The following is a 7,500-nucleotide window of genomic DNA, read 5'->3' on the forward strand; positions in this document are numbered from 1 at the left end:
TTAACCTAACTGTGGTTGTACCACATTATCGCTTAACCTAACTGTGGTTGTACCACATTATCGCTTAACCTAACTGTGGTTGTACCACATTATCCCTTAACCTAACTGTGGTTGTACCACATTATCCCTTAACCTAACTGTGGTTGTACCACATTATCCCTTAACCTAACTGTGGTTGTACCACATTATCCCTTAACCTAACTGTGGTTGTACCACATTATCCCTTAACCTAACTGTGGTTGTACCACATTATCCCTTAACCTAACTGTGGTTGTACCACATTATCCCTTAACCTAACTGTGGTTGTACCACATTATCCCTTAACCTAACTGTGGTTGTACCACATTATCCCTTAACCTAACTGTGGTTGTACCACATTACCCCTTAACCTAACTGTGGTTGTACCACATTATCCCTTAACCTAACTGTGGTTGTACCACATTATCCCTTAACCTAACTGTGGTTGTACCACATTATCCCTTAACCTAACTGTGGTTGTACCACATTATCCCTTAACCTAACTGTGGTTGTACCACATTATCCCTTAACCTAACTGTGGTTGTACCACATTATCCCTTAACCTAACTGTGGTTGTACCACATTATCCCTTAACCTAACTGTGGTTGTACCACATTATCCCTTAACCTAACTCAAGTTGTCCCTTAACCTAACTCAAGTTGTCCCTTAACCTAACTCAAGTTGTCCCTTAACCTAACTCAAGTTGTCCCTTAACCTAACTCAAGTTGTCCCTTAACCTAACTCAAGTTGTCCCTTAACCTAACTCAAGTTGTCCCTTAACCTAACTCAAGTTGTCCCTTAACCTAACTCAAGTTGTCCCTTAACCTAACTCAAGTTGTCCCTTAACCTAACTCAAGTTGTCCCTTAACCTAACTCAAGTTGTCCCTTAACCTAACTCAAGTTGTCCCTTAACCTAACTCAAGTTGTCCCTTAACCTAACTCAAGTTGTCCCTTAACCTAACTCAAGTTGTCCCTTAACCTAACTCAAGTTGTCCCTTAACCTAACTCAAGTTGTCCCTTAACCTAACTCAAGTTGTCCCTTAACCTAACTCAAGTTGTCCCTTAACCTAACTCAAGTTGTCCCTTAACCTAACTCAAGTTGTCCCTTAACCTAACTCAAGTTGTCCCTTAACCTAACTCAAGTTGTCCCTTAACCTAACTCAAGTTGTCCCTTAACCTAACTCAAGTTGTCCCTTAACCTAACTCAAGTTGTCCCTTAACCTAACTCAAGTTGTCCCTTAACCTAACCCACGTTGTCCCTTAACCTAACCCACGTTGTCCCTTAACCTAACCCACGTTGTCCCTTAACCTAACCCACGTTGTCCCTTAACCTAACCCACGTTGTCCCTTAACCTAACCCACGTTGTCCCTTAACCTAACCCACGTTGTCCCTTAACCTAACCCACGTTGTCCCTTAACCTAACCCACGTTGTCCCTTAACCTAACCCACGTTGTCCCTTAACCTAACCCACGTTGTCCCTTAACCTAACCCACGTTGTCCCTTAACCTAACCCACGTTGTCCCTTAACCTAACCCACGTTGTCCCTTAACCTAACCCACGTTGTCCCTTAACCTAACCCACGTTGTCCCTTAACCTAACCCACGTTGTCCCTTAACCTAACCCACGTTGTCCCTTAACCTAACCCACGTTGTCCCTTAACCTAACCCACGTTGTCCCTTAACCTAACCCACGTTGTCCCTTAACCTAACCCACGTTGTCCCTTAACCTAACCCACGTTGTCCCTTAACCTAACCCACGTTGTCCCTTAACCTAACCCACGTTGTCCCTTAACCTAACCCACGTTGTCCCTTAACCTAACCCACGTTGTCCCTTAACCTAACCCACGTTGTCCCTTAACCTAACCCACGTTGTCCCTTAACCTAACCCACGTTGTCCCTTAACCTAACCCACGTTGTCCCTTAACCTAACCCACGTTGTCCCTTAACCTAACCCACGTTGTCCCTTAACCTAACCCACGTTGTCCCTTAACCTAACCCACGTTGTCCCTTAACCTAACCCACGTTGTCCCTTAACCTAACCCACGTTGTCCCTTAACCTAACCCACGTTGTCCCTTAACCTAACCCACGTTGTCCCTTAACCTAACCCACGTTGTCCCTTAACCTAACCCACGTTGTCCCTTAACCTAACCCACGTTGTCCCTTAACCTAACCCACGTTGTCCCTTAACCTAACCCACGTTGTCCCTTTGCCTAACATAGTTCACTGCTCGGAATCTCTGGTGTCGTTGTTATCCTCATGTAGATGTCTTGCGAGTGTTGCTTACTTTCCACATATTCCCGCTATCCACTGTCAATTGTACTGCAATAGGACTATATCGCCCCCCCCCCTCCCTCTGTCCCCCTCTTTGTGTCTCTGTCCTCTCAAGCTGGTCGGTCTGGCGTTTGAGTGTTAAATGAGCCTCGCAGCTGTTCAGTTGCATTCAGATGTCGACGCCCTCAGTGTACGTCGTGGTATGGTCTGTGTCCATTGTCCGCTGATGTCGTACGCGTAACCCACACGCTGTACCGATCATCGGTCGTTACGTACAGAGTGAAGTAGTGTGATACGTGTGACCGTACGCTGGCTGTGCCCAACGGTGTCGAATCTCAATTTCCATATGATGTGCTCGATGCTACTTGTCTCGTCTCCCAATAACAGCTAGGTTGCACTGTGGTACGCCGTAGAGGCGTGTGGGAGGAACGTACGAACGCATTGTATGTCACCCTGGGTCGCTGGGGGTGGTGGTGCGGTGAGTCAGGTCAGGTCAGGTCAGCGTGAGCCGTCTGATGTAGTGACGCGTGTATTCCGACTTTGTCGTATTGCCTCACACAAAGTGCTACCCTGGTGGACCGCGTTCCATATCTGGGACATGCCGCAGATGCCGGTTGACAGTGGATCGCGGAAGGGACATCGCATACGTGCGCGGGCCACCTTCCACGTGTTCTCTTCTGCACATGTCGCAGTGTGTATGTGGTCTGATGTAGCGTGTCGTGACACATGACATCCTGGCATGCAAGAATTGTTGAATTCGCAAATGTAGGTGGACATCTACGTTTACTGCCCAAGATACGCAAATGAACTGGAAATCCGTTGTTGAGCGGTTGTTCACGCTGGAGGTGAATCTGTGATGGCGACGATCGGTACAGCTATTAACCGGTTGTTTCAGCGGTACCCGCCACATCCACACACGTGACTAGGCCCATGTGGGTATGAAGCGATACGCGGCGGTGGCTTGGTGGGACTGTTCCCGGCCGGTGAAGGGGGGCCGCCCGGCGTGTTGGCCGCGCGCTGCGTGGGCGCACGCGCAACAGGCGGCTGGTGGGGGGCGCCGAGTGGCAGGAGCGCCAGCCGACGGGCCCGGCAGGCGGCGCAGCTACGCTGCGGCGCACCCTGCACGCGGCGCCTGGCGGCCAAAGTTGGTTCAGCCGAGCCCGGTGCGAAGCGCGGTGGACATCTGCAGTGTGCTGGTCTGATTGAGGACTGTGTGCGTTGAGGATGCGCCGCCGCCTGGCACTCGGCGCCGCGACGCCGTCTGCTGCTCGGTCGCCCCAGCGGTTCTCGCAGGTGGTTTGTATCGCAGTTGTGCGGACGTGTTGGCGCGTGCGCTGTGCTGGGAGAGTTCGCTTCTGCACCCAAGTGGGGCTTTGCCCTTGTGTGGCGCTGGCGTTGGAGCTGCCGGTCACCATAGGTGGCGCGTGTTGTCTCCCGCCGGCAATGCCACGACAGCACGCTCCCGGGCCTCTGTCGGCAGCGGCAAGCTCAGTTGGGAGCAAGGGTGTTCTCACTAAAACCGTCTACTCGCCTAACTCCGGGCGATTGCGCCTCTCTCGAAACCGACCAAGTACCTAGGACGGCGCTGCGCGCCGCCGGGACCTGAGAGGGTTTCGAGGTGTATCGTGCAGGGGAGCTCGGCCTCCTCCTGTTTGCAGAATAATTGAGCGGACGCTTGCGTGTTCGCGCGGGCCCCCGGGACACACTCCCGGGCGGCCGGCTGCTCAGCTCTAGTTGACGCAGCTCCCTGGTTGATCCTGCCAGTAGTCATATGCTTGTCTCAAAGATTAAGCCATGCATGTCTCAGTACAAGCCGCATTAAGGTGAAACCGCGAATGGCTCATTAAATCAGTTATGGTTCCTTAGATCGTACCCACGTTACTTGGATAACTGTGGTAATTCTAGAGCTAATACATGCAAACAGAGTCCCGACCAGAGATGGAAGGGACGCTTTTATTAGATCAAAACCAATCGGATTGGCTTGTCTGGTCCGTTTGCCTTGGTGACTCTGAATAACTTTGGGCTGATCGCACGGTCCTCGTACCGGCGACGCATCTTTCAAATGTCTGCCTTATCAACTGTCGATGGTAGGTTCTGCGCCTACCATGGTTGTAACGGGTAACGGGGAATCAGGGTTCGATTCCGGAGAGGGAGCCTGAGAAACGGCTACCACATCCAAGGAAGGCAGCAGGCGCGCAAATTACCCACTCCCGGCACGGGGAGGTAGTGACGAAAAATAACGATACGGGACTCATCCGAGGCCCCGTAATCGGAATGAGTACACTTTAAATCCTTTAACGAGTATCTATTGGAGGGCAAGTCTGGTGCCAGCAGCCGCGGTAATTCCAGCTCCAATAGCGTATATTAAAGTTGTTGCGGTTAAAAAGCTCGTAGTTGGATTTGTGTCCCACGCTGTTGGTTCACCGCCCGTCGGTGTTTAACTGGCATGTATCGTGGGACGTCCTGCCGGTGGGGCGAGCCGAAGGGGTGCTTTCGCGTCCCGAGGCGGACCCCGTTTAAATCCTACCAGGGTGCTCTTTGTTGAGTGTCTCGGTGGGCCGGCACGTTTACTTTGAACAAATTAGAGTGCTTAAAGCAGGCAAGCCCGCCTGAATACTGTGTGCATGGAATAATGGAATAGGACCTCGGTTCTATTTTGTTGGTTTTCGGAACCCGAGGTAATGATTAATAGGGACAGGCGGGGGCATTCGTATTGCGACGTTAGAGGTGAAATTCTTGGATCGTCGCAAGACGAACAGAAGCGAAAGCATTTGCCAAGTATGTTTTCATTAATCAAGAACGAAAGTTAGAGGTTCGAAGGCGATCAGATACCGCCCTAGTTCTAACCATAAACGATGCCAGCCAGCGATCCGCCGCAGTTCCTCCGATGACTCGGCGGGCAGCCTCCGGGAAACCAAAGCTTTTGGGTTCCGGGGGAAGTATGGTTGCAAAGCTGAAACTTAAAGGAATTGACGGAAGGGCACCACCAGGAGTGGAGCCTGCGGCTTAATTTGACTCAACACGGGAAACCTCACCAGGCCCGGACACCGGAAGGATTGACAGATTGATAGCTCTTTCTTGATTCGGTGGGTGGTGGTGCATGGCCGTTCTTAGTTGGTGGAGCGATTTGTCTGGTTAATTCCGATAACGAACGAGACTCTAGCCTGCTAACTAGTCGCGTGACATCCTTCGTGCTGTCAGCGATTACTTTTCTTCTTAGAGGGACAGGCGGCTTCTAGCCGCACGAGATTGAGCAATAACAGGTCTGTGATGCCCTTAGATGTTCTGGGCCGCACGCGCGCTACACTGAAGGAATCAGCGTGTCTTCCTAGGCCGAAAGGTCGGGGTAACCCGCTGAACCTCCTTCGTGCTAGGGATTGGGGCTTGCAATTGTTCCCCATGAACGAGGAATTCCCAGTAAGCGCGAGTCATAAGCTCGCGTTGATTACGTCCCTGCCCTTTGTACACACCGCCCGTCGCTACTACCGATTGAATGATTTAGTGAGGTCTTCGGACTGGTACGCGGCATCGACTCTGTCGTTGCCGATGCTACCGGAAAGATGACCAAACTTGATCATTTAGAGGAAGTAAAAGTCGTAACAAGGTTTCCGTAGGTGAACCTGCGGAAGGATCATTACCGACTAGACTGCATGTCTTTCGATGTGCGTGTCGTGTCGCGCAACACGCTACCTGTACGGCAGTGGCCGTGCGCCGCGTGCGGAACCACGCGTGCCTCTCAAAACTAGCGGAAGTGTTGTTGTTGTTGTTGTTGTGTGGTACGAGCGCTGAAGCTCTGGAGCGGCTGGCCTGCGGTACCTGGCGCCTGGCGCCGGTTTTGAATGACGTTCGCCCGAGTGCCTGTCCGCTCCGGTGTGGAGCCGTACGACGCCCATCGGCTGTGAGGCCGTTGGACACAAAAAAAATAGTGGAACAGGGGCCGTCAGACGCCTCAGTCCCGCAAATGCTACTGTCTTGAAAGAGACAGTGGGAGACTGAAAAGGAAAAGATCACCCAGGACGGTGGATCACTCGGCTCGTGGGTCGATGAAGAACGCAGCAAATTGCGCGTCGACATGTGAACTGCAGGACACATGAACATCGACGTTTCGAACGCACATTGCGGTCCATGGATTCCGTTCCCGGGCCACGTCTGGCTGAGGGTCGGCTACGTATACTGAAGCGCGCGGCGTTTGTCCCGCTTCGGAGACGTGGGAGTGTCGTGGTCGCCTGTGTGGCCGGCCGCGTCTCCTTAAACGTGCGATGCGCGCCCGTCGCCTGGCGGTTCGCATACCGGTACTTTCTCGGTAGCGTGCACAGCCGGCTGGCGGTGTGGCGTGCGACACCTCGTACAACGACCTCAGAGCAGGCGAGACTACCCGCTGAATTTAAGCATATTACTAAGCGGAGGAAAAGAAACTAACAAGGATTCCCCCAGTAGCGGCGAGCGAACAGGGAAGAGTCCAGCACCGAACCCCGCAGGCTGCCGCCTGTCGTGGCATGTGGTGTTTGGGAGGGTCCACTACCCCGACGCCTCGCGCCGAGCCCAAGTCCAACTTGAATGAGGCCACGGCCCGTAGAGGGTGCCAGGCCCGTAGCGGCCGGTGCGAGCGTCGGCGGGACCTCTCCTTCGAGTCGGGTTGCTTGAGAGTGCAGCTCCAAGTGGGTGGTAAACTCCATCTGAGACTAAATATGACCACGAGACCGATAGCGAACAAGTACCGTGAGGGAAAGTTGAAAAGAACTTTGAAGAGAGAGTTCAAAAGTACGTGAAACCGTTCTGGGGTAAACGTGAGAAGTCCGAAAGGTCGAACGGGTGAGATTCACGCCCATCCGGCCACTGGCCCCCGCCCTCGGCAGATGGGGCCGGCCGCCCGCGCGGAGCAATCCGCGGCGGGGTCGTGTCCGGTTGCCTTTCCACTCGCCGCGGGGTGGGGCCGTTCCGGTGTGCGGTGGGCCGCACTTCTCCCCTAGTAGGACGTCGCGACCCGCTGGGTGCCGGCCTACGGCCCGGGTGCGCAGCCTGTCCTTCCGCGGGCCTCGGTTCGCGTCTGTTGGGCAGAGCCCCGGTGTCCTGGCTGGCTGCTCGGCGGTATATCTGGAGGAGTCGATTCGCCCCTTTGGGCGCTCGGGCTCCCGGCAAGCGCGCGCGGTTCTTCCCGGATGACGGACCTACCTGGCCCGGCCCCGGACCCGCGCCGCTGTTGGCTCGGG

The 7,500-nt window shown here is 53.7% G+C and overlaps 3 non-coding genes across 3 annotated transcripts in view; all 3 read left to right on the forward strand.

The window, feature by feature from the left end:
- The first annotated feature begins 4,034 nt into the window (after nucleotides 1-4,034).
- Nucleotides 4,035-5,927, forward strand: LOC126323595 (small subunit ribosomal RNA). The gene has a single exon (XR_007559541.1). It is a non-coding gene; the product is annotated as a small subunit ribosomal RNA (ribosomal RNA).
- Nucleotides 5,928-6,298: 371 nt separating this feature from the next.
- Nucleotides 6,299-6,453, forward strand: LOC126323608 (5.8S ribosomal RNA). Its single transcript, XR_007559552.1, has one exon. It is a non-coding gene; the product is annotated as a 5.8S ribosomal RNA (ribosomal RNA).
- A 188-nt stretch (nucleotides 6,454-6,641) lies between these two features.
- Nucleotides 6,642-7,500, forward strand: part of LOC126323603 (large subunit ribosomal RNA) — a 4,222-nt gene continuing 3,363 nt past the window's right edge. The window contains exon 1 of the ribosomal RNA XR_007559549.1: nucleotides 6,642-7,500. This exon is cut by the window's right edge and continues 3,363 nt beyond it. This is a non-coding gene — a ribosomal RNA (large subunit ribosomal RNA).

This window comes from Schistocerca gregaria, unplaced genomic scaffold, assembly GCF_023897955.1.
Source record: "Schistocerca gregaria isolate iqSchGreg1 unplaced genomic scaffold, iqSchGreg1.2 ptg000861l, whole genome shotgun sequence".
Lineage (NCBI taxonomy): Eukaryota > Metazoa > Arthropoda > Insecta > Orthoptera > Acrididae > Schistocerca > Schistocerca gregaria.